The sequence below is a fragment of the Oncorhynchus mykiss genome, chromosome 2 (assembly GCF_013265735.2).
Source record: "Oncorhynchus mykiss isolate Arlee chromosome 2, USDA_OmykA_1.1, whole genome shotgun sequence".
Lineage (NCBI taxonomy): Eukaryota > Metazoa > Chordata > Actinopteri > Salmoniformes > Salmonidae > Oncorhynchus > Oncorhynchus mykiss.
Genome location: NC_048566.1, coordinates 28,997,750 through 29,024,647, shown reverse-complemented (window position 1 = coordinate 29,024,647; position 26,898 = coordinate 28,997,750). Strand labels below are relative to the sequence as shown.

Sequence of the window (26,898 nt, the reverse complement as noted above, 5' to 3'; positions counted from 1 at the left end):
TGTTTAACTTGGGACAAACGTTGTAGGTAGCCTTCCACAAGCTTCCCACAATAAGTTGGGTGAATTTTGTCCCATTCCTCCTGACAGAGCTGGTGTAACTGGTCAGGTTTGTAGGCCTCCTTGCTCGCTCACGCTTTTTCAGTTCTGCCCACAAATTGTCTATAGGATTGAGGTCAGGGCTTTGTGATGGCCACTCCAATATCTTGACTTTGTTGTCCTTAAGCCATTTTGCCACAAATTTGGAAGTATGCTTGGGGTCATTGTCCATTTGGAAGACCCATTTGCGGCCAAGCTTTAACTGATGTCTTGAGATGTTGCTTCAATATATCCCCATGATTGTCCTTCCTCATGATGACCTCTATTTTGTGAAGTGCACCAGTCCCTCCTGCACCAAAGCACCCCCACAACATGATGCTGCTACCCCCATGCTTCACGGTTGGGATGGTGTTCTTCGGCTTGCCTACCTTCCCCTTTGTCCGGAGGACATTTCTCCAAAAAGTACAATCTTTGTCCCATTGTGCAGTTGCAAATCAGTCTGGCTTTGTTATGGCGGTTTTGGAGCAGTGGCTACTTCCTTGCTGAGCGGCCTTTCAGGTTATGTCAAGATAGGACTCGTTTTACTGTGGATATAGATACTGGAGGAAACGGGTACAAAAGTATCTTCACAAGGTCCTTTGCTGTTGTTCTGGGATGGATTTGCACTTTTCGCACCAAAGTACGTTCAACCTCTAGGAGACAGAACGCAACTCCTTCCTGAGCGGTATGACGGCTGCGTGATCCCATGGGGTTTATACTTGTGTACTATTGTTTGTACAGATGAACGTGGTACCTTCAGGCATTTGGAAATTGCTCCCAAGGATGAACCAAACTTGTGGAGGTCTACAATTTTTTTCTGAGGTCTTGGCTGATTTCTTTTGATTTTCCCATGATGTCAAGCAAAGACGCACTTAGTTTGAAGGTAGGCCTGGAAATAAATCCACAGGTGCACCTCCAGTTGACTCAAATTATGTCAATTTGCCTATCAAAAGCTTTTAAAGCCATGACATCATTTTCTGGAATTTTCCAAGCTGTTTAAAGGCACAGTCAACTTAGTGTATGTAAACTTCTGAACTCATCTCTCATGGCTCCCCCTCCCCATAGGGCATAAACCAACCCCTCTCCGTATTGATACTGCTACTACACGTAAATCAAGCAATGTTCAAATATCTTATTTTTCCATTTTGTTTTTTAACTCATTAGCTTCTAGAACTCTCGTCTTACAAAAACTCACTGCAACTGGGACTTTTGTCCCTTTTACAGACCTTGCAGGGGAATACCCCCACTGGGGACCTATCCTAATACGGAACCTACCCTCCACTGTATTGAAATGTTTCAGCAAAGGCAGCATTACTAGCTCCAGAGCATTGACACGATAGAACAAACCTCCTTAACGATATGCCTCGATGTAGGTGCAACTGTACGAAATACCAAAGCATTCACTCAAGTTTAGGTTAGACAGTATTTTTTTCATGTTAGTTGTCAAAAAGGCAATTTCGATTCTTCTTGATATCCTGTCTCCACCTACTGCAAAGTCAAATCCCACATCCAAACCTCGCAAGATGTTATCGGCATTTTCTCCACACTCCCTGATGATGTGACCATAATGATAACATAAGAGGATTTAAAATGAGGTCCCAGAATTTGTACAACGATTTGATTGTATAATTTATGGCGACAAAAGTATGTAAAATGAATCCTTCTCCCTTGTATTATGTTTATCTTGCATAGACCACTAGTTACAATTAACTCACATGCAAACTACTTTGTTTTTCAGGACAAGCTATATACACATAACAAATTGCATGTAAAATGTTTATATAAGAAAACATTTGCACATACTGCATTTCTCCTCACAACTCCATATTACCTTTGGCATTTCATTAATCCTAGCTTGCACCCTTCTGACAGGAGGTTAGGGGACATTACTTTTGCATTAATCATGCTCAATCTCTGAATAAATGGAATCTACGGATTTCACATGACTGGGAATACAGATATGCATCTGTTGGTCACAGACACCTTAGAAAAAATAAAAGAGCACGCTTTTCCAGCGTGCCAGTGGCCATCAACGGTGAGCATTTGCCCAATGAAGTTGGTTACAATGCCGAACTGCAGTCAGGTCAAGACCCTGGTGAGGATGATGAGCACGCAGATGAGCTTCCCTGAGATGGTTTCTGACAGTTTATGTAGAAATGATTTGCTTCTGCAAACCACATTTTCATCAGCTGTCCGGGTGGCTGGTCTTAGACGATCCAACAGGTGAAGAAGCCGGATGTGGAGGTCCTGGGCTGGCGTGGTTACACATGGTCTGCATTTGTGAGGCCGGTTGGACGTACTGACGAGGGGAGAGTGAAATAAATGCTCAAGTAGGACTTCTTTCCTACTGCCATATACAATAATACATTGATCTCTGCCAGAAAAAGATCAATGGAAATAAAATGCAGAAACAAAACAAATCTGTAGTGGTGACATGATCAAATACAACGACATCCACAGTTTTCACACATTCATCTCATATGTCAACATTGATTGCATTGGTCCCTCAAGCAAGGCCCTTCCCCCGGGGACAAAGCTCCACACATGCCCCACCCCGGCTCCCGATCCAGGCATTGAAGATGTTAATAAAATATCTGCCCATAGGTGGAACAGTAGGCTACTCTGGCAAATTTCAATGATGTTCTGTCTGTCCATCAAATTGTGCAGCGTTGAATGATCATTGAGAGGCAAATGAACAGTTGTATGTTGCTAATAATCACCTGGTTTTACTGCAATGTAAAACAATGTTAGGCTGCACAGACACAGTGTGTGTAGTGCTGCTAGAGCACACATCAGGGCTTAAACATATGACCCCTCAAGGAAGGCCCCAGCGTGACCTGAACTCACAACCCCTGGTTTACAAGACCAGTGCGCTAACCACTGAGCTATGGAGCTAGGACTGAAGGTAATAAAACCCAGTAACTCGCCAAAAAAATGTAAAAATAAATATAGATAATGTCAATAATGTAATTTCTGTTGACAAGAGACATAAGCTACTACAACAACATAATTCTGGGGAGCAGAATTGAACACAAATCGGGATTGTACTGACCTGGATTAAAACATGCGACCATTTAGTCAAGGCCCCAGCGAGAATTGAACTCACGACCCCTGGTTTACAAGACCAGTGCTCTAACCACTGAGCTATGGAGCCTTACCTACTCACACCTTGAGACAACAGTCCATTTACATATTACAACGGATCTTGCCAATTCACAGACAGAAGGCCACACCTCATGCCACTCACTCCACCACACAGCTGTTAGTGCAGTCTGGCCTAACCAGCTAAACAGGTTGTTAGCATATGAAGCAAAGTGACCTACTCCAGGCTTTAGTGTCTGCTGGTTTTCAATCTTTCTGTTACATCATGATCTACATGAGATTTAGACCAGAAAAACATAATACACATTTTTAAATGCCAATTGGACCTGTGCAATAAAACACACACACACACACACACCCCTGTGGCACTGCAAGGACTTGCCACTAGAGAGCAGCAACAGACCATAAAATGCTTTGCCATTGCCAGAGAACAGCCTACAAATGATCACTGCATTTTATTGCCTGTTGCTGCGCTCTAGTGGCGTGTCCTAGCAGTGCCACAGAGAGTGTTTATTAGTCACATGCGCAGGGTTGCAGATGTAAATGCAGGGTACAGTGAATATCTTAAACTCCTACAGTGCAGGTCAAAGGGAAGTGAATGAAACAATAGCAACATAATAATAATTACATGTTTACAACTAACATGATAAATGTCCATTGGGTGGGGGCAGGTTAAATGTCAGATGAGGTGGTAGTGGTGGTGGGGGGGGGGGGGGGGGGGGGGGGTAGGGGGAGCATCAATGTATAAACTTTATCTCCACTATAAAAAGCATGTAGACATTATCTCCCATTTCTTTTAGACTAGCATTTAGTTCTCAACAGCAGAGATTTGTATAAACTGGTCTGTCTCTCCGATCTTTTCAATATTGAATTGCGATCTCCACCGTCTCATATAAAGTGAATGTGTCGGAACGAGACAGACAGCAAATTGAGCTGGTTGTCATACAGTAGCAACATACAAAACTTTTTTTCAGTTGGCTGGCTAATTCGATAATTTGTTGCCAAAACTAAAATGGATGAGTGGAACATTTTTGGGCGGCATGACTATGGAATAATTGGGAAAAAGAGATGGCAATAATACACAGGCATGCATATTTGGAGGATACTGATTTGAATGACCTAGAGAAAAGCCACAACGGGGAAAAAACACAGTTAAGAATACAAACTGGGCTGTGCGTTGCTTCGAGGGCTGGCTAGCAGAGAAGAAAAAGGTTGTTGAGCCCTAGGACTACCTGACATGATGACTCCTTGCTGTCCCCAGTCCACCTGACCGTGCTGCTGCTCCAGTTTCAACTGTTCTGCCTTATTATTATTCGACCATGCTGGTCATTTATGAACATTTGAACATCTTGGCCATGTTCTGTTATAATCTCCACCCGGCACAGCCAGAAGAGGACTGGCCACCCCACATAGCCTGGTTCCTCTCTAGGTTTCTTCTTAGGTTTTGGCCTTTCTAGGGAGTTTTTCCTAGCCACGTGCTTCTACACCTGCATTGCTTGCTGTTTGGGGTTTAAGGCTGGGTTTCTGTACAGCACTTTGAGATATCAGCTGATGTACGAAGGGCTATATAAATTTGATTTGATTTGATTTGTTGACTTCAAAACTGTCACTAAGGAAGAGTTTACCATTGTTCTCCGACAGTTTTATGGAAATGTACGAAATGGGAAGGGGGAGGAGTACAGCATAAGTAGCTATCTGGCACTCCTGAGTGGGCTCAACGGGTTTCTAAATGACCCAACCACCAGTCGCAGCTAGTGTCTTATGAAGGACACTGAATTTACCACCTCGAATCATGCATTTCTGGCCAACATCAAACAGCTAAGGCAAGACAAATATATCACAAACAGCCACCCTCCCATCACTGATAAGGACATGGCCCAGCTCCAAAACTTCCAGGCTCTGAATCCCGGTACACCAAGGGGTCTGGTCTAGAAAGTGTGGTTCGACTTCCAGTTACATCTGAGTCAACGAGGAAAAGAGGGGAACAGACAACTAAAACCCAACTCATTCCTCGTAAAAACAGACGAGAACAGTCTAAGGTATGTTGTTCATAGCCTGTTTGTTTTATTTCTAAGTTGCACTCGTAATAGGCTACTGGAAAGCAATATTATAACACCACATTCTCTCTCTCAGATACGCCACTCTCGCATATAAACAAGGCCAAGGGAGAGGAGCAGGGAGTCCATGAGGGGATTCATGTTTGAGCAGCCAGGGAACCCACTATGCCCGGTGGCTTGACTGGAGAAATATCTGCTGAAATGCCTGGAGAACAGCCTTGCATTTTATCTCCACCCAAAGAGGGGAGTGTATCGGGGACTCGATCTGGTACACGTCAGTGCCGATGGGCGTGAACTATCTGGCAGCACTTCTACCCAAGATCTGCAGGGCAGCGGGAAGAACTACAAACACAAATCACAGCATCAGGACCACGACAGTCCAGAAACTGGCCAATGCTGGTTTAGATGCGACGGAGATTATGTCAGTGAGTGGGCATCGGTACAGAACAAAAAGACTGGGTCTCGTCCATAGATACAGAACAAAAACAATGAATGACTGGGTCGCATCTCTAGCAACCCTAGATTTGTGTCGGGACTATATCTTGTGGAAGGATGACATTGTACGAATAAATTAATCAAAATATAGTTTTTAATTAAAATATGTCGATCATTATTTGAATATGTTGGTAACCCGTTGTATAAAAGTGATAATGTCCTCAAAGCCAGTGTTCGGCAGATATATTGGGACGGTTTGCCGGCCCTAGTCGAACACCCATGCCAATATGTCCTCCAAACACCGGCTTCTCGGGCATTATCACTTAAATGTCCTACACAGTTTTAGTGTAATTTTATGATTTCATGTCTATTGACTGTTTAGTGATGAACAAAACTGGAAATTGCTTCTCTGATGTTTTCAAGTAGCATCCCTGAGATGACTAATACAAGAAATTATGGATAGTGTAGCTCACACATGCATAATCTATGAGCAGAATTACTGCCTTACCTCAATTAGCCACAAAATTCCTAGTTTGAAAGCGACTGTTTTCTGGAAGCTGTGCCATTCCATTTTCCCTAGACTTCCCCCCATGTGGGCCAGCCCCCTATCAATTCGTGTTCCAGTCAATGAGTTCAGCCCCTCGCTACTTGATTGACAGCTAGCAAGAATCAGAGTAGAGCAAGAGAGAGCGCAATGACGTGGTGCACACATCTGCTGTCCTGTTGCACTTATCCAAGATGACCACTTGAGGGTACCAAACATCCACAGGAGTGCCTGCTTTCTCCACCACACACTGAATACAGAAAACACAATGTTTTAGGTCTGAAAAATACAATTCTACACCTCAGGGGGAGAAAAGTTGGAAACGCTTCCGGTTATGCGGGTGGTGGTGCATAGCTTTAAAATGGCAAAATTGTTTTGAGTTCGATGCAAAACTGTGTACAATTTCTGGAAATTAGCTTAAAAACTTCAAAATGTTCTCAGCTCAATTGACAGATGTAGAATTGCAGAAAATGTGCTTTACAACAGCAAAATTCTCTACACCGCCAAGATACCTTTCGAGCTAATAGACTATGTTAGTTTACATTTCCTCTTCCAATGAACTGTGGGGATGTGAAAACAATAACAGTCTACCAAATCTCTTCACTTTTAAAATGTTGATTACTTCTACTTGCCATTATCATTCACCTGATAAGAAGTGATTTTACATTTTTGCTAACATATGATGAGGGTTTGCCTGGCCGGGAGTCTCTGGGCAAGAAAAGTTTGAAAACCCCTAGACTATATCATTAAAATACATTATTAAAATATGTATACTATTGAACTACACTTCTACTAAACTCAGCAATAAAAGAAACGTCCTCTCACTGTCAACTGCATTTATTTTTAGCAAACTTAACATTTGTAAATATTTGCATGAAGATAACAAGATTCAACAACTGAGACATAAACTGAACAGGTTCCACAGACGTGACTAACAGAAAAGGAATAATGTGTCCCTGAATAAAGGGGTGGTCAAAACCAAAAATAACAGTCAGCATCTGGTGTGGCCACCAGCTGCATTAAGTACTGCAATGCATCTCCTCCTCATGGACTGCACCAGATTTGCCAGTTCTTGCTGTGAGATGCCCCACTCTTCCACCAAGGCACCTGCAAGTTCCTGGACATTTCTGGGGGGGTTGGCCCTAGCCCTCACCCTCCGATCCAACATGACGGAGACGGCTCTTCGCTGTCCATGGCAGAACACTGACATTCCTGTCTTGCAGGATATCACGCACAGAACGAGCAGTATGGCTGATGGCATTGTCATGCTGGAGGGTAATGTCAGGATGAGCCTGCAGGAAGGGTACCACATGAGGGAGGAGGCGGTCTTCCCTGTAACGCACAGCATTCAGATTGCCCACAATGACAACAAGCTCAGTCCGATGATGCTGTGACACACCGCCCCAGACCATGACGGACCCTCCACCTCCAAGTCTATCCCGCTCCAGACTACAGGCATCGGTGTAACGCTCATTCCTTCAACGATAAATGCGAATCCGACCATCACCCCTGGTGCGACAAAACCGCAACTCGTCAGTGAAGAGCACTTTTTGCCAGTCCGGTCTGGTCTGCGACGGTGGGTTTGTGCCCATAGGCGACGTTGTTGCCGGTGATTTCTGGTGAGGACCTGCCTTACAACAGGCCTACAAGCCCTCAGTCCAGCCTCTCTCAGTCTATTGTGGACAGTCTGAGCACTGATGGAGGGATTGTGCGTTCCTGGTGTAACTCAGGCAGTTGTTGTTGCCATCCTGTACCTGTCCCGCAGGTGTGATGTTCGGATGTACCGAAACTGTGCAGGTGCTGTTACACGTGGTCTGCCACTGGGAGGATTATCAGCTGTCTGTTCTGTCTCCCTGTAGCGCTGTCTTAGGCATCTCACAGTACGGACATTGCAATTTATTGCCATGGCCACATCTGCAGTCCTCATGCCTCCTTGCAGCATGCCTAAGGCACGTTCACGCAGATGAGCAGGGACCCTGGGCATGTTTCTTTTGGTGTTTTCAGAGTCAGTAGAAAGGCCTCTTTAGTGTCCTAAGTTTTCAGAACTGTGACCTTAATTGCCTACCGTCTGTAAGCTGTTAGTGTCTTAATGACCGTTCCACAGGTGCATGTTCATTAATTGTTATTGGTTAATTGAACAAGCATGGGAAACAGTGTGTAAAACCCTTTACAATGAAGATCTGTGAAGTTATTTGGATTTTTACAAATTATCTTTGAAAGACAGGGTCCTGAAAAAGGGACGTTTCTTTTTTTGCAGCATCACACATGTGCAGATGTGTGCACCACGTCATTGCGCTCTCTCTCGCTCTACTCTGATTCTTGCTAGCTGTCACTCAAGTAGCGAGGGGCTGAACTCATTGACTGGAACACGAATTGATAGGGGGCTGGCCCACATGGGGGGAAATCTAGGGAAAATGGAATGGCACAGCTTCCAGAAATCAAACTAGGGATGTTGTGGCTAATTGAGGTAAGGCAGTAATTCTGCTCATAGATTATGCATATGTGAGCTACACTATCCATCATTTCTTGTATTAGTCATCTCAGGGATGCTACTTGAAAACATCAGAGAAGCAATTTCCAGTTTTGTTCATCACTAAATAGTCAATAGACATGAAATCATAAAATTACACTAAAACTGTGTAGGACATTTAAGTGATAATGCCCGAGAAGCCGGTGTTTGGAGGACATATTGGCATGGGTGTTCGACTAGGGCCGGCAAACCGTCCCAATATATCTGCCGAACACTGGCTTCGAGGACATTATCACTTTTATACAACGGGTTACCAACATATTCAAATAATGATCGACATATTTTAATTAAAAACTATATTTTGATTAATTTATTTGTACTATTTCATCTTTCCACAAGATATAGTCCCGACACAAATCTAGGGTTGCTAGAGACGCGACCCAGTCATTCATTGTTTTTGTTCTGTATCTATGGACGCGACCCAGTCTTTTTGTTCTGTACCGATGCCCACTCACTGACATAATCTCCGTCTCATCTAAACCAGCATTGGCCAGTTTCTGAAATGGCGTTGTCCTGATGCTGTGATTTGTGTATGTAGTTGTTCCCGCTGCCCTGCAGATCTTGGGTAGAAGTGCTGCCAGATAGTTCACGCCCATCGGCACTGACGTGTACCAGATCGAGTCCCCAATACACTCCCCTCCTTGGGTGGAGATAAAATGCAAGGCTGTTCTCCAGGCATTTCAGTAGATATTTTTCCAGTCATGCCACCGGGCATAGTAGGTTCCCTGGCTGCTCGAACATGACTCCCTGCTCCTCTCCCTTGGGTCCAGACGATTCTTTGTGGCCTCGTTTATATGCGAGAGTGGCGTATCTGAGAGAGAGAATGCGGTGTTATAATATTGCTTTCCAGTACCCTATTACGAGTGAAACTTAGAAATAAAACAAACAGGCTATGAACAACATAGACTGTTCTCGTCTGTTTTTACAAGGAATGAGTTGGGTTTTAGTTGTCTGTTCCCCTCTTTTCCTCTTTGACCCAGATGTAACTGGAGGTTGAACCACACTTTCTGGACCAGACCCCTTGGTGTACCGGGATTCAGAGCCTGGAAGTTTTGGAGCTGGGCCATGTCCTTATCAGTGATGGGAGGGTGGCTGTTTGTGATATATTTGTCTTGCCTTAGCTGTTTGATGTTGGCCAGAAATGCATGATTCGAGGTGGTAAATTCAGTGTCCTTCATAAGGCACTAGCTGCGACTGGTGGTTGGGTCATTTAGAAACCCGTTGAGCCCACTCCGGAGTGCCAGGTAGCTACTTATGCTGTACGAGGAGTACGAGGAGTTCCCATTTCGTACATTTCCATAAAACTGTCAGAACAATGGTAAACTCTTCTTTAGTGACAGTTTTGAAGTTTGAAGAACTTTTTTCTTCTCTGCTAGCCAGCCCTCGAAGCAACGCATAGCCCAGTTTGTATTCTTAACTGGCTTTTTTCCCTGTTGTGGCTTTTCTCTAGGTCATTCAATTCAGTATCCCCCAAATATGCATGCCTGTGTATTATTGCCATCTCTTTTTCCCAATTATTCCATAGTCATGTTGCCCAAAAATTTTCCACTCATCCATTTTAGTTTTGGCAACAAATTATCGAGTTAGCCAGCCAACTAAAACAAAGTTTTGTATGTTGCTACTGTATGACAACCAACTCAATTTGCTGTCTCTCGTTCCGACACATTCACTTTATATGAAACGGTGGAGATCGCAATTCAATATTGAAAAGGCCGGAGAGACAGACCCGTTTATACAAATGTAACGATTGTCTCTGGGTGAAAGAGAGGAGGACCAAGATGCAGTGTGATGATAATCCATATTTAATGGAAATACTTAAAAACCGAACAAAAACAACAAACCGACAAAAGGAACGAAGACGAAACAGTCCCGTAACTGGAACACTGGAACAGGAACAATCACCCACAAAATAAACAAAGAATATGGCTGCCTAAATATGGTTCCCAATCAGAGAAAACGATAGACAGCTGCCTCTAATTGAGAACCAATCTAGGCAACCATAGACTTACAAAAAACCTAGATAGGACACCCCCATAAACATACAAAACCCCTAGACAAGGCAAACACATACATCACCCATGTCACACCCTGACCTAACTAAAATTACAAAGAAAACAAAGACTACTAAGGTCAGGGTGTGACAGTACCCCCCCGAAGGTGCAGACTCCCGGCCGCACACCTAACACTATATGGGAGGGTCTGGGTGGGCATTAATCCGAGGTGGTGGTTCTGGCTCGGGACGTGGACCCCGCTCCACCCTTACTTAATGTCTCTGGAGCGGGAACCCTAACCGCCGACCCCGGCCTAGAGGACGCCACTGGACTGATGGTTGAGACTGGAGGGGAGACTCTGGCGGATCCGGACTGGAGGGGAGACTCTGGCGCATCCGGACTGGAGGGGAGACTCTGGCGCATCCGGACTGGAGGGGAGACTCTGGCGCATCCGGACTGGAGGGGAGACTCTGGCGCATCCGGACTGGAGGGGAGACTCTGGCGCATCCGGACTGGAGGGGAGACTCTGGCGGATCCGGACCCGTCGTGGGAGGTTCCGGTGTGCGGCCCGTCGTGGGAGGTTCCGGTGTGCGGCCCGTCGTGGGAGGTTCCGGTCTGCGGCCCGTCGTGGGAGGCTCCGGTCTGCGGCCCGTCGTGGGAGGTTCCGGTCTGCGGCCCGTCGTGGGAGGTTCCGGTCTGCGGCCCGTCGTAGGCTCTGGACCGGGCACTGTTGCCGGACGCTCTGGACCGGGCACTGTTGCCGGACGCTCTGGACCGGGCACTGTTGCCGGACGCTCTGGACTGGTGAGGCGCACTGTAGGCCTGGTGCGTGGTGCCGGTATTGGTGGTACTGGGCCGAGGACACGCACCTCAGGGCGAGTGCGGGGAGGATAAACAGGGCGTACTGGACTGCCGAGGCGCACTGGTGGCCTGGTGCGTGGTGCCGGCACTGGGCCGAGAACACACACCTCAGGGCGAGTGCGGGGAGGAGGAACAGGGCGTACTGGACTGCCGAGGCGCACTATAGGCCTGGTGCATGGTGCTGGTACTGGTGGTACCGGGTTGGGAACACGCACCTCAGGGCGAGTGCGAGGAGGAGGAACAGGATGTACTGGGATTCTGTAACGATTGTCTTTGGGTGAAAGAGAGGAGGACCAAGATGCAGCGTGATGATAATCCATATTTAATGGGAATACTTAAACACCGAACAAAAACAACAAACCGACAACCGGAACGAAGACGAAACAGTCCCGTAACTGGAACAGGAACAATCATCCACAAAATACCCAAAGAATATGGCTGCCTAAATATGGTTCCCAATAAGAGACAACTATAGACAGCTGCATCTAATTGAGACCCAATCTAGGCAACCATAGACTTACAAAAACCCCTAGATAGGTACCACCCCCATAAACGAACACATACATGACCGATGTCACAACCTTACCAAACTAAAAACAAAGAAAACAAAGAATACTAAGGTCAGGGTGTGACAACAAATCTCTGCTGTTGAGAACTAAATGCTAGTCTAAAAGAAATGGTAGATAATGTCTAGATGCTTTTTATAGTGGAGATGAAGTTTATACATTGATGCTACCCCCCCCCCCCCCCCCCCCCCCCCCCCCCCCCCCCCCCGTGGCACACGCCACTAGAGTGCAGCAACAGACAATAAAATCCAGTAATCATTTGAAGGTCGTTCTCTGGCAATGGCAAAGCATTTTATGGTCTGTTGCTGCTCTGTAGTAGTGTGTGTGTGTGTGTGTGTGTGTGTGTGTGTGTGTGTGTGTGTGTGTGTGTGTGTGTGTGTGTGTGTGTGTGTGTGTGTGTGTGTGTGTTTTATTGCACAGGTCCAATTGGCATGTAAAAATGTGTATTATGTTTTTCTGGTCTAAATCTCATGTAGATCATGATGTAACAGAGAGACTGAAAACCAGCAGACACTAAAGCCTGGAGTAGGTCACTTTGCTTCATATGCTAACAACCTGCTTAGCTGGTTAGGCCAGACTGCACTAACAGCTGTGTGGTGGAGTGAGTGGCATGAGGTGCGGCCTTCTGTCTGTGAATTGGCAAGATCCATTGTAATATGTAAATGGCCTGTTCTCTCAAGGTGTGAGTAGGTAAGGCTCCATAGCTCAGTGGTTAGAGCACTGGTCTTGTAAACCAGGGGTCGTGAGTTCAATTCTCGCTGGGGCCTTGACTAAAGGGTCACATGTTTTAATCCAGGTCAATACAATCCCGATTTGTGTTCAATTCTGCTCACCATAATTATGTTGTTGTAGTAGTTTATGTCTCGTGTCAACAGAACAGAAATGACTGCCTCCGTGACAACCTGTGTAGCCTAACATGCAGTCCACACTCCAAGACTGCTTCCATCACGTGGACTGGGAGATGTTTCGTATTGCGTCAGATAACAACATTGACGAATACGCTGATTCGGTGTGCGAGTTCATTAGAACGTGCGTTGAAGATGTCGTTCCCATAGCAACGATTAAAACATTCCCTAACCAGAAACCGTGGATTGATGGCAGCATTCGTGTGAAACTGAAAGCGCGAACCACTGCTTTTAATCAGGGCAAGGTGTCTGGTAACATGACCGAATACAAACAGTGCAGCTATTCCCTCCGCAAGGCTATCAAACAAGCTAAGCGCCAGTACAGAGACAAAGTAGAATCTCAATTCAACGGCTCAGACACAAGAGGCATGTGGCAGGGTCTACAGTCAATCACGGACTACAGGAAGAAACCCAGCCCAGTCACGGACCAGGATGTCTTGCTCCCAGGCAGACTAAATAACTTTTTTGCCCGCTTTGAGGACAATACAGTGCCACTGACACGGCCTGCAACGAAAACATGCGGTCTCTCCTTCACTGCAGCCGAGGTGAGTAAGACATTTAAACGTGTTAACCCTCGCAAGGCTGCAGGCCCAGATGGCATCCCCAGCCGCGCCCTCAGAGCATGCGCAGACCAGCTGGCCGGTGTGTTTACGGACATATTCAATCAATCCCTATACCAGTCTGCTGTTCCCACATGCTTCAAGAGGGCCACCATTGTTCCTGTTCCCAAGAAAGCTAAGGTAACTGAGCTAAATGACTACCGCCCCGTAGCACTCACATCCGTCATCATGAAGTGCTTTGAGAGACTAGTCAAGGACCATATCACCTCCACCCTACCTGACACCCTAGACCCACTCCAATTTGCTTACCGCCCAAATAGGTCCACAGACGATGCAATCTCAACCACACTGCACACTGCCCTAACCCATCTGGACAAGAGGAATACCTATGTGAGAATGCTGTTCATCGACTACAGCTCGGCATTCAACACCATAGTACCCTCCAAGCTCGTCATCAAGCTCGAGACCCTGGGTCTCGACCCCGCCCTGTGCAACTGGGTACTGGACTTCCTGACGGGCCGCCCCCAGGTGGTGAGGGTAGGCAACAACATCTCCTCCCCGCTGATCCTCAACACTGGGGCCCCACAAGGTTGCGTTCTGAGCCCTCTCCTGTACTCCCTGTTCACCCACGACTGCGTGGCCACGCACGCCTCCAACTCAATCATCAAGTTTGCGGACGACACAACAGTGGTAGGCTTGATTACCAACAACGATGAGACGGCCTACAGGGAGGAGGTGAGGGCCCTCGGAGTGTGGTGTCAGGAAAACAACCTCACACTCAACGTCAACAAAACTAAGGAGATGATTGTGGACTTCAGGAAACAGCAGAGGGAACACCCCCCTATCCACATCGATGGAACAGTAGTGGAGAGGGTAGCAAGTTTTAAGTTCCTCGGCATACACATCACAGACAACCTGAATTGGTCCACTCACACAGACAGCATCGTGAAGAAGGCGCAGCAGCGCCTCTTCAACCTCAGGAGGCTGAAGAAATTCGGCTTGTCACCAAAAGCACTCACAAACTTCTACAGATGCACAATCGAGAGCATCCTGGCGGGCTGTATCACCGCCTGGTATGGCAACTGCACCGCCCTCAACCGTAAGGCTCTCCAGAGGGTAGTGAGGTCTGCACAACGCATCACCGGGGGCAAACTACCTGCCCTCCAGGACACCTACACCACCCGATGTCACAGGAAGGCCATAAAGATCATCAAGGACATCAACCACCCGAGCCACTGCCTGTTCACCCCGCTATCATCCAGAAGGCGAGGTCAGTACAGGTGCATCAAAGCTGGGACCGAGAGACTGAAAAACAGCTTCTATCTCAAGGCTATCAGACTGTTAAACAGCCACCACTAACATTGAGTGGCTGCTGCCAACACACTGACACTGACTCAACTCCAGCCACTTTAATAATGGGAATTGATGGGAAATGATGTAAATATATCACTAGCCACTTTAAACAATGCTACCTTATATAAATGTTACTTACCCTACATTATTCATCTCATACGCATACGTATATACTGTACTCTATATCATCGACGGTATCCTTATGTAATACATGTATCACTAGCCACTTTATACTATACTATGCCACTTTGTTTACATACTCATCTCATTTGTACATACTGTACCCGATACCATCTACTGTATCTTGCCTATGCTGCTCTGTACCATCACTCATTCATATATCCTTATGTACATATTCTTTATCCCCTTACACTGTGTACAAGACAGTAGTTTGGAATTGTTAGTTAGATTACTTGTTATTACTGCATTGTCGGAACTAGAAGCACAAGCATTTCGCTACACTCGCATTAACATCTGCTAACCATGTGTATGTGACAAATAAAATTTGATTTGATTTGATTTGAGTCTTGTCTACACATTGCATTGGAGTAAAACAATGTGATTATTAGCAACATAGAACTGTTAATTTGCCTGTCAATGATCATTCCACGCCTCACGATTTGATGGACAGACAGACATCATTGAAATTCGCCAGAGTAGCCTACTGTTCCACCTGTGGGCAGATATTTTATTAACATCTTCAATGCCTGGATCGGGAGCCGGGGTGGGGCATGTGTGGAGCTTTGTCCCCGGGGGAAGGGCCTTGCTTGAGAGACCAATGCAATCAATGTTGACAAATTAGATGAATGTGTGAAAACTGTGGATGTCGTTGTATTTGATCATGTCACCACTACAGATTTGTTTTGTTTCTGCATTTTATTTCCATTGATCTTTTTCTGGCAGAGATCAATGTATTATTGTATATGGCAGTAGGAAAGAAGTCCTACTTGAGCATTTATTTCACTCTCCCCTCGTCAGTACGTCCAACCGGCCTCACAAATGCAGACCATGTGTAACCACGCCAGCCCAGGACCTCCACATCCGGCTTCTTCACCTGTTGGATCGTCTAAGACCAGCCACCCGGACAGCTGATGAAAATGTGAGTTTGCAGAGGCAAATAATTTCTACATAAACTGTCAGAAACCATCTCAGGGAAGCTCATCTACGTGCTCATCATCCTCACCAGGGTCTTGACCTGACTGCAATTCGCCATTGTAACCAACTTCATTGGGCAAATGCTCACCGTTGATGGCCACTGGCACGCTGGAAAAGCGTGCTCTTTTATTTTTTTTAAGGTGTCTGTGACCAACAGATGCATATCTGTATTCCCAGTCATGTGAAATCCGTAGATTCCATTTATTCAGAGATTGAGCATGATTAATGCAAAAGTAATGTCCCCTAACCTCCTGTCAGAAGGGTGCAAGCTAGGATTAATGAAATGCCAAAGGTAATATGTAGTTGTGAGGAGAAATGCAGTATGTGCAAATGTTTTCTTATATAAACATTTTACATGCAATTTGTTATGTGTATATAGCTTGTCCTGAAAAACAAAGTAGTTCGCATGTGAGTGAATTGTAACTAGTGGTCTATGCAAGATAAACATAATACAAGGGAGAAGGATTCATTTTACATACTTTTGTCGCCATAAATTATAATCGTTGTACAAATTCTGGGACCTCATTTTATATCCTCTTATGTTATCGTTATGGTCCCATCATCAGGGAGTGTGGAGAAAACGCCGATAACATCTCGCGAGGTTTGGATATGGGATTTGACTTTGCAGTGGGTGGAGACAAGATAGCAAGTTGAATCGAAATCGCCTTTTTGACAGCTAACATAAAAAAAATACTGTGTAACTTTAAACTTGAATGAATGCGTTGGTATTTCGTACAGTTGCACCTACATTGAGGCATATCGTTAAGGAGGTTCATTCTATCACGTCAATCCTCTGGAAGGTTTCTGCGGAGAGTATGCTCTGGAGCTTGTAATGCTGCCTTAGCTGAAACGTTTCAGCTGCAGTGAAGAAAAGAAAATACCTTTCCGTTTTATCGAAACTCCCCGGTAAGAATAATAAAGACGTTTTATTATCGGTGCATGTCATGTTTTCAATGTGCTGTTTGAAAACTTTTAGTTTCATGACAAAGTTTCGAATTCAAAAGCACTGTGGCTCTTGGCGAATTATCTTGACGCTACTGTATCTTGACGTTACCCATGCATTCTGCTCATGGGCATGACACACAATTTATTTTAATGCAAGAGTGTAACGTTAACAGTTTGCCTGGACAAATTACGTTATGGCTTCAAATATGAACAGGACCTGTTGTATCTAAGTAGCTCATGGAGTCTTTATGAATATCAATCAAGTGTATTCCTACAATGGCTAGGCTATACTTGTTCAATCATAACTATGGTAATCTGAACCGACATTTTTATCAATCGCGATTGTTCATGAACACAGTTTTGTCTAGGCCTAAACAAGACTGAAGTAGTAAACACTAATTTGTCCTTGCTTTAAATCTGTCATTACTAGGGTTATGTGCGTTCATCTCAATTCAGGATGACTTAAATGGTAACTTCTAACACAGTTTGGTCAGGTAGTATTGTCTGGGATTGAATGTTTTTCCTTCAAATCAATCATCCTGGAGAGATTTAGCTAGACTAGGACAATCACAAACCAAGTAATTAATCCCTTAGATTTTCAACAATTACCTAAATCCATGTTGACTGAGGATGACTTTTATGAAAATCCCACCAACTAAAATTGAAAACCAGCATTCACGGTTGGGATGTGTTCTTGGAGTTGTACTCATCTTTCTTCTTCCTCCAAACACAGCGGGTGGAGTTTCGACCAAAAAGCTCTATTTTTGTCTCATCAGACCACATGACCTTCTCCCTTTCCTCCTCTGGATCATCCAGATGGTCATTGGCAAACTTCAGACGGGCCTGGACATGCGCTGGCTTGAGCAGGGGGACCTTGCGTGCGCTGCAGGATTTTAATCCATGACGGCGTAGTGTGTTACTAATGGTTTTCTTTGAGACTGTGGTCCCAGCTCTCTTCAGGTCATTGACCAGGTCCTGCCGTGTAGTTCTGGGCTGATCCCTCACATTCCTCATGATCATTGATGCCCCACGAGGTGAGATCTTGTATGGAGCCCCAGACCGAGGGTGATTGACCGTCATCTTGAATTCTTCCATTTTCTAATAATTGCGCCAACAGTTGTTGCCTTCTCACCAAGCTACTTGCCTATTGTCCTGTAGCCCATCTCAGCCTTGTGCAGGTCTACAATTTTATCCCTGTTGTCCTTACACAGCTCTCTGGTCTTGGCCATTGTGGAGAGGTTGAAGTCTGTTTGATTGATTGTGTGGACACGTGTCTTTTATACAGGTAACGAGTTCAAGCAGGTGCAGTTAATTCAGGTAATGAGTGGAGAACAGGGGGCTTCTTAAAGAAAAACTAACAGGTCTGTGATAGCCGGAATTCTTACTGGTTGGTAGGTGATCAAATACGTATGTCATGTAATAAAATGCAAATTAATTACTTAAAAATCATACAATGTGATTTTTCTGGATTTTTGTTTTAGATTGCGTCTCTCACAGTTGAAGTATACCTACGATAAAAATTACAGACCTCATGCTTTGTTAGTAGGAAAACCTGCAAAATCGGCAGTGTATCAAATACTTGTTCTCCCCACTGTGTGTGTCTATCAGCAAATTCATTGGTGTGTTATTGACAATACTCAGTTTCTGCTTTTTATGAAGATCTGTGTAATGCACACAATGCTTCTTAGACCTATAAATGGGGCGGCAGGTAGCCTAGTGGTTAGTGTTGGACTAGTAACCGGGAGGTTGAAGGATCGAATCCCTGAGCTGACAAGGTAAAACTCTGTCGTTCTGCCCCTGAACAAGGCAGTTAACCCACTGTTCCTAGGCCGTCATTGAAAAATAATTTGTTTTTATCTGACTTGCCTAGTTCAATAAAGGTAAAAATAAAATAGATGTATTTTCTTCTGGACTATTTCATACTATTGCATTTAATTTTCTGGCCTTTTAGGAGTCTGTCATGTGGCTGAATTCTGTGCTATGCTGCAATGTTTCCATAGGATGATCTGTCCTCCCTTGTGTCTGACATTTCTCCTCACCCCCTGCAGAATAGATGCATCAGCACCCATTTCTCATGGGCACCTGGGGCAACGTCTGGAAACAATCTAGAGGTCGACCGATCGTGATTTTTCAACGCCGATACTGATTATTGGAGGACCAAAACATGCTGGTAGTGATTTAATCGGCTGATTTGTTTTGAATTTTTATATATATATATATATATATATATATAAAATGACACTTTTTTTAAACTTAATATAATACACAAATAAAAATCTATTTAGTCTCAAATAAATAATGAAACATGCTCAATTTGGTTTAAATAATGCAAAAACACAGTGTTGGAGAAGAAAGTAAAAGTGCAATATGTGCCATGTAAAAAAGGCTAACATTTAAGTTCCTTGCTCAGAACAAATGAAAGCGGGTGGTTCAATATTCCCAGTTAAGAAGTTTTAGGTTGTAGTTATTATAGGAATTATGATGCGTCGACTCTTTCTCTCTATACCATTTTGTATTTCATATACCTTTGACTATTGGATGTTCTAATAGGCACTTTAGTATTGCCAGCCTAATCTCAGGAGTTGATAGGCTTGAAGTCATTAACAGCGCTGTGCTTCAAGCATTGCTAAGAGTTGCTGGCAAACGCAGTAAAGTTTGAATGAATGCTTACGAGCCTGCTGCTGTCTACCACCACTCAGTCAGACTGCTCAAATATCAAATCATAGACTTAATTATAATATAATAAACACAGAAATACGAGCCTTTGGTCAATAATATGGTCAAATCCGGAAACTATAATTTTGAAAACAAAACGTTTATTCTTTCAGTGAAATACGGAACCATTCTGTATTTTATCGAACGGGTGGTAACCCTAAATCTAAATATTGCTGTTACATTGCACAACCTTCAATGTTATGTCATAATTATGTAAAATTCTGGCAAATTAGTTCCCAACGAACTAGGCGGCCCAAACTGTTGCATATACCATGAACCTGTGTGCAATGAACGCAAGAGAAGTGACACAATTTCCCTAGTTAATATTGCCTGCTAACATTAATTTATTTTAACTAAATATGCTGGTTTTAAAAAATCTACTTCTGTGTATTGATTTTAAGAAAGGCATTGATGTTTATGGTTAGGTACATTCGTGCAACGATTGTGCTTTTGTTAAATCATCACCCGTTTGGCGAAGTAGGCGGAGATTCGATGATAACTTAACAGGCATCGCATTGATTATATGCAACGCAGGACAAGCTAGTTAACCTAGTAATATTATCAACCATGTGTTAGTTAACTAATGATTATGTGAAGATTGATTGTTTTTTATAAGGTAAGTTTAATGCTAGCTAGCAACTTACCTTGGCTCCTTGCTGCACTCGCGTAACAGGTGGTCAGCCAGCCACGCAGCTTTCTCGTGGAATGCAATGTAATCGGCCATAATCGGCGTCCAAAAATGCAGATTTACCAATTGTTATAACTTGAAATCGGCCCTAATTAATCGGCCATGTCGATTAATCGGTTGACCTCTAAAATAAACGAAGTACTGTTAACTTTAAGGAATCTGGAAGATTTTTTGTAAGGAGAATAATCTAGGCTATTAAGTGGTTTATTTTAGAATGATTGGAAACCTTACAGACTACAGTGGCTTTAACTGTATCTGGGTTGTTGTGGCAGGCTGACAGTGTGTCCCCAGCAGTGAGAAAGAGAGGGAGAGTATGGTACAGCCACTGTTGTGCATTGGGCTGTAGCTCTAGCTAACATGAGCACTAGGAGGCTTGATCCAACCTGACATGCCACAATTGGGCCAGGAATAAAAATGACAAGCCTGGAGGACACAGGCAATAAAGCAGCCGAGAAGAGAGGCCTATTAAGTGGTTCTTTGTGAGAGTGGAGAGGTGAACAAGTTGTCCTTCAAAAGGATGAGGATACAGAGCAGGGAGGAAATCTCCAAGGTGATCCTGAAGGGACAAGCCAGCGACAGGCAGTGAGGAGAAATGCCAGAGTAAGATACTAGCAGCGCTGTTTGCCTATCGTGGAGCGGGAGCCTTATTAAAATGCATTAGAATCTCCAGGCTGCTCCGCTCTACGCTACTTCTCCCATCCCCATCATCAGGGTGCTTATCGTCTCCAAGGCAAACGGCAATACAAAACACTAGGGAGCCGTGCAAGGCCTGTCAGCCAAGTCCTGATAGAAGAGACCTGGCACTCTCGGCCTTAGCTCAGTTGCTACAGCTTTGATGGCATCAGAGAGGCTTAATAACATTCGCCTTGGTTACTGCTGCTACTGCTCACCCTTTTGTAACCAAACCCATATAGGAGCAGTTTGGAAACACTACTGTCTCCTGCTCCCATCACTACAAATGTCAGAGGTGTGATCATGTATAGATGAAAGAGAATGGTGACTATGTGAAAAGGATATAGTGATTTCCATATAAAAGAACCCATGAGCAGCAACATGTGAAGTTCATAGGAGCATGTCAAATTTAAGTCTTTTTTTATTAAGTGATATCTAATTGTTTTTACAATTTTCCATCTTAAAATGTAGGAATAAGCAAATATGGAAAAGGGGTCTTTAAAAAAAAAAAAAATCTACCAGAAATAGTTTAAAGGTATTAGAAACACATAACACTCATATTGATGTAAAAGACCCCTTGCCAACAAATATCAACACTTTATATTTAGTTTTGGATATATTTGTCTGCCTTCTGTACGTTGTTGAACAATTGCCTTGTGCCTTAATATTCTGTTAGCAAAAACCCACATATCTTTAAGATATTTTCTAATTGCTCTCCCTCATTAGGATGGGAGCATAATGAACGTTCAGAAGTAACAAATAAAGGTAGATCTATTAATTAGTCAGTGTTTTATTGGTATCAATTTTGTTTATTAATTATTGTGACGATAACTTGTTCGCTAACTGTATTTCTGCAGTTTATTGGCTACAATGGGGAAAATCATAATAGTCAGAAGTTGGGTTCACAAGTTTGGACAGCAAAGTAGAGCACAGAAAAGTATAGCACAGGGCAGTACTGTTCAGTAAATAACTAGAGTATAGTTCAGTAGAACACACAAGTTAAATACACTAGAGTACTGTACTCGAATGCACTCTGCTGTGCTGTACTCTGCTGAGCTCTACTGTGGAATTGCCCAGATGCTGAATTGTCTTTACTATTTCAAAGACCTTTTCAGCTTCCGTGAAACAAGGGCTCTTTTTCAATTGTCTTTCCTTGATTCCTCGCATCCTCTCTCTTTGCCTCCTCAAAATGCATTGGAGGAGAAGATTAGACAAAGGAACCTAGGCTCTTCTGTGCATTTTGAGGATGTGAAGAGAGAGGATGTGAGGAATCAGGAGGACAATTGAGAAAGAGCCTAGGGATTACTAGGTCACCCAGGGACATCTCAAAAAGACAGAACTACTCCAGGCTGTTTGTCTTCTCAGAGAGACAAAAGTAGAAAGCCATTTGTATTGTAAAAGCATAGAGAGAAGTCAGGTGAAACATCAGGCTAGAAATGTGTTGTCCAGTCTGGTTGGTTTAACAGTTTTTCTACGCACGGCATATTTACTTTACTGTATCGCCTGCCTGCTGCCTTCTAAGGGACTATTTACTTTTCTTAATGCCTGTTTCATTATTTATAAGCAGAATTCAGTATAACAAAGATTTTGGGACGATTAGGGGAAAGCGGATGTGGGCGAGGTGGTTGACTGAGAAGCGTGGTGGGTGGGTGGGATCTCTAGGGAGACTGAATACTGATGAAGTGGAGCTGGAGCGGTAACATTAAACCAGACAGAAATATAATTTAAATGTGAAGCATTCCCAGTTGTAGCCCGAGTTCATGCATATGATTATGATGGGAACTATGCTGACCTTTCTCCAATTGGATCATGTTACTCTTAAGGCAACATTTACTTCCTCACACAGAAAATGTCAAGCAAAAAGCGCTCTGTTTACTCTTCATTCAGATAGGCTATGGGGAATAACACAAACTTCTATTGCTATGTGAGGACATCAGTTTTCAAACAATCTAGGCTGTCAATGTCTATTTAGGCCTAATCATTTGTTTAGAAGAAGTGTAGTTCTATACTATATCTTTCTTTAATTATTTAGTCTAGGGGTTTTCAAACTTTTCTTGCCCAGAGACCCCCGGCCAGGGGGTCCCAGTGAATGATAATGGCAAGTAGAAGTAATCAACATTTTAAAAGTGAAGAGATTTGGTAGACAATTGTTTTGACATTTGAGAAAATGCAGAGCGCCAAATTCAAATAAATTCCTATAAAAATCTAACTTTCATGAAATCACACATGTAAGATACCAAATTAAAGCTACACATGTTGTGAAGGCTTTTCGGCGAAAGCAAACGATGCTATTATTTGAGGATAGCACCTCCGTAAACAAAAGAGAGAACATATTTAAACCCTGCAGACGCAACACAAAACGCAGAAATAACAATATAAATCATGCCTTACCTTTGACGAGCTTCTTCTGTTGGCACTCCAATATGTCCCATAAACTTCACAAATGGTCCTTTTTGTTCGATTAATTCCTTCCATATATATCCAAAATGTCCATTAATTTGCTGCGCTTGATCCAGAAAAACACTGGTTCCAACTTGCGCAACGTGACTAAAAAATATCTCAAAAGTTACCTGAAAACTTTGCCAAAACATTTCAAACTACTTTTCTAATACAACTTTAGGTATTTTTTAAAGTAAATAATCAATAAAATTGAAGACGGGATGATCTGTGTTCAATACAGGAAGAAAACAAACTGATGCTAGCTTTCTGGTCATGCGCCTCTATCAAACAGTGCACATGAAGTGACCCTCGTTCAAGATGGCCGTACTTCTTCATTACACAATGGAATAACCTCAACCAATTTCTAAAGACTGGTGACATCCAGTGGAAGCGGTAGGAACTGCAAGCAAGTCCCTAAGAAAGCTGGATTCCCAATGAAAAGCCATTGAAAAGAGTGACCCCCCCCAAAAAAAAAAAATTCTGAATGGTTTGTCCTCGGGGTTTCGCCTGCTACATAAGTTCTGTTATACTCACAGACATGATTCGAACAGTTTTCTATCCAAATCTACTAATAATATGCATATCGTATCTTCTGGGGATGAGTTGCAGGCAGTTGAATTTGGGCATGCTTTTCATCCAAAATTCCAAATGCTGCCCCCTATCCTAGAGAAGTTAAGTTTGCTGATGACACAACAGTGTAGGCCTGATCACCGACAACGATGAGACAGCCTCTAGGGACGAGGTCAGAGAACTGACTGTGTGGTGCAAGGACAACAACCTCTTCCTCAATGTGATCAAGACAAAGGAGATGATTGTGGACTACAGGAAAAGGAGGACCACGCATGCCCCCATTCTCATCGATAGGGCTGTAGTGAAGCAACAAACTAACATGGTCCAAGCACACCAAGACCGTCGTGAAGAGTGCACGACAAAACCTATTCCCCCTCATGATACTAAAAAGATTTGGCATGGGTCCTCAGATCCTCAAAAGGTTTTACAGCTGCACCATCGAGAGCATCCTGACTGGTTGCATCACTGCTTGGTATGGCAACTGCTCTGCCTCTGACCGCAAAGCACTACAGAGGGTAGTGCATATGGCCCAGTACATCACCGGTGCCCTGCTTATTGACAAATTGACTCTGTCCCGGTACCCCCGTGTATAGCCCTGCTATTGTTATTTACTGCTACTCTTACATTTTTTGTTATTCTTATATTTTTTACATTTTTGGGGGGGGGGGGGGGGATTTTATTAAAACTGCTTGTTGGTTAAGGGCTTGTAAGTAAGCATTTCACTGTAAGGTCAACACCTGTTGTATTCAGCGCATGTGACAAATACAATTTGATTTGATTTATTTTGGAGTTTCACCATTTTTCTCTGCAGATCCTCTCAATGTATCTCAGGTTGGATGGGGAGTGTTGCAGCACAGCTATTTTCAGGTGTCATTCAGCTTGAGACCCTGGGTCTCGACCCCGTCCTGTGCTACTGGGCCCTGGACTTTCTGACGGGCCGCCCCCAGGTGGTGAGGGAAGGAAACATCTCCACCCCGCTGATCCTCAACACTGGGGCCCCACAAGGGTGCGTTCTCAGCCTTCTCCTGTACTCCCTGTTCACCCATGACTGCGTGGCCATGCACACATTCAACTGAGACGACACTACAGTGGTAGGCTTGATTACCAACAATGACGAGATGGCCTACAGGGAGGAGGTGAGGGCCCTCGGAGTGTGGTGTCAGGAAAATATCCTCATTCAACGTCAACAAAGGAGATGATCGTGGACTTCAGGAAACAGCAGAGGAAGCACCCCCCATTTTTACATCAATGGGACAGTAGTGGAGAAGGTGGAAAGTTTTAAGTTCCTCGGCCTACACATCACGGACAAACTGAAATGGTCCACCCACACAGACAGCGTGGTGAAGAATGCGCAACAGCACCTCTTGAATCTCAGGAGGCTGAAGAAATTTGGCTTGTCCCCAAAAACACTCACGAACTTTTTACAGATGCACAATCGAGAGCATCCTGTCGGGCTGTATCACAGCCTGGTACGGCAACAGCTCCGCCCACAACCGTAAGGCTCTCGAGAGGGTAGTTAGTCTGCACAACGCATCACCGGGGGCAAACGACCTGCCATCCAGTACACCTACACCACCGATGTCACAGAAAGGCCAAAAAATTATCAAGGACAACAACCACTTGTTGTTGAACTTGCTGTTCACCCCACTATCATCCAGATGGCGAGGTCAGTACAGGTGCATCAAAGCTGGGACCGAGAGACTGTAAAACCGCTTCTATCGCAAGGCCATCATACTGTTAAACAGCCATCACTAACATTGAGTGGCTGCTGCCAACATACTGACTCAAATCTTTAGCCACTTTAATAATTAAAAATTGGATGCAATAAATGTATCAATAGTCACTTTAAACAATGCCACTTGATATAATGTTTACATACCCTACATTACTCATCTCATATGTATATACTGTACTCTATACCATCTACTGCATCTTGCCTATCGCTCATCCATATATTTATATGTACATAATAATTCCTTTACACATGTGTGTGTATAAGGTAGTTGTTGTGAAATTGTTAGTTTACTTGTTAGATATTTCTGCACAGTCAGAACTAGAAGCACAAGCATTTCGCTACACTCTCATTAACATCTGCTAACCATGTGTATGTGACCAATAAAATGTGATTTGATTTGAAGCCGGTTGGACGTACTGCCAAATTCTGTAAAATGGAGTTGGAGGCAGCTTATGGTAAAGAAATTAACAATAATTATCTGGCAACCTGACAACAGCTCTGGTGGACATTCCTACAGTCAGCATGTCAATTGTACGCTACCTCAAAACATGAGACATCTGTGATATTGTGTCATGTGACAACTGCACATTTTAAAGTGGCATTTTATTGTCCCCATTACAAGGTGCACATGTGTAATGATAATGCTGTTTAATCAGCTTCTTAATATGCCACACCTGTAAGGTGGATGGTTTATCTTGGTGAAGGAAAAATTCTCACTTACAGTGATGTAAAATGCTCACTTACACTGTGCTATCTAACCTCCAAACGAGCTTCAATGCCATACAACACTCCTTCCGTGGCCTCCAACTGCTCTTAAACGCTTGTAAAACCAAATGCATGCTTTTCAACCGTTCGCTGCCTGCACCCGCACGCCCGACTAGCGTCACCACCCTGGATGGCTCCGACCTAGAATATGTGGACATCTATAAGTATCTAGGTGTCTGGCTAGACTGTAAACTCTCATTCCAGACTCATATCAAACATCTCCAATCCAAAATCA

General features: G+C 43.9%; 1 protein-coding gene and 2 non-coding genes across 4 annotated transcripts in view; 2 read left to right on the top strand and 1 right to left on the bottom strand.

Annotated features, from left to right (window-relative positions):
* Nucleotides 1–3,156: 3,156 nt before the first annotated feature.
* On the bottom strand, nucleotides 3,157–3,229 carry trnat-ugu. The gene has a single exon. It is a non-coding gene; the product is annotated as a tRNA-Thr (tRNA).
* A 9,626-nt stretch (nucleotides 3,230–12,855) lies between these two features.
* On the top strand, nucleotides 12,856–12,928 carry trnat-ugu. Its single transcript has one exon. It is a non-coding gene; the product is annotated as a tRNA-Thr (tRNA).
* A 3,808-nt stretch (nucleotides 12,929–16,736) lies between these two features.
* Nucleotides 16,737–26,898, top strand: part of LOC110485998 (protein O-linked-mannose beta-1,4-N-acetylglucosaminyltransferase 2) — a 30,083-nt gene continuing 19,921 nt past the window's right edge. For both annotated transcript variants that reach the window (XM_021557284.2, XM_021557276.2), the window contains exon 1: nucleotides 16,737–17,040. The gene's annotated coding sequence lies outside the window, so the exon portion shown is untranslated. The remainder of the gene's footprint in view (nucleotides 17,041–26,898) is intronic.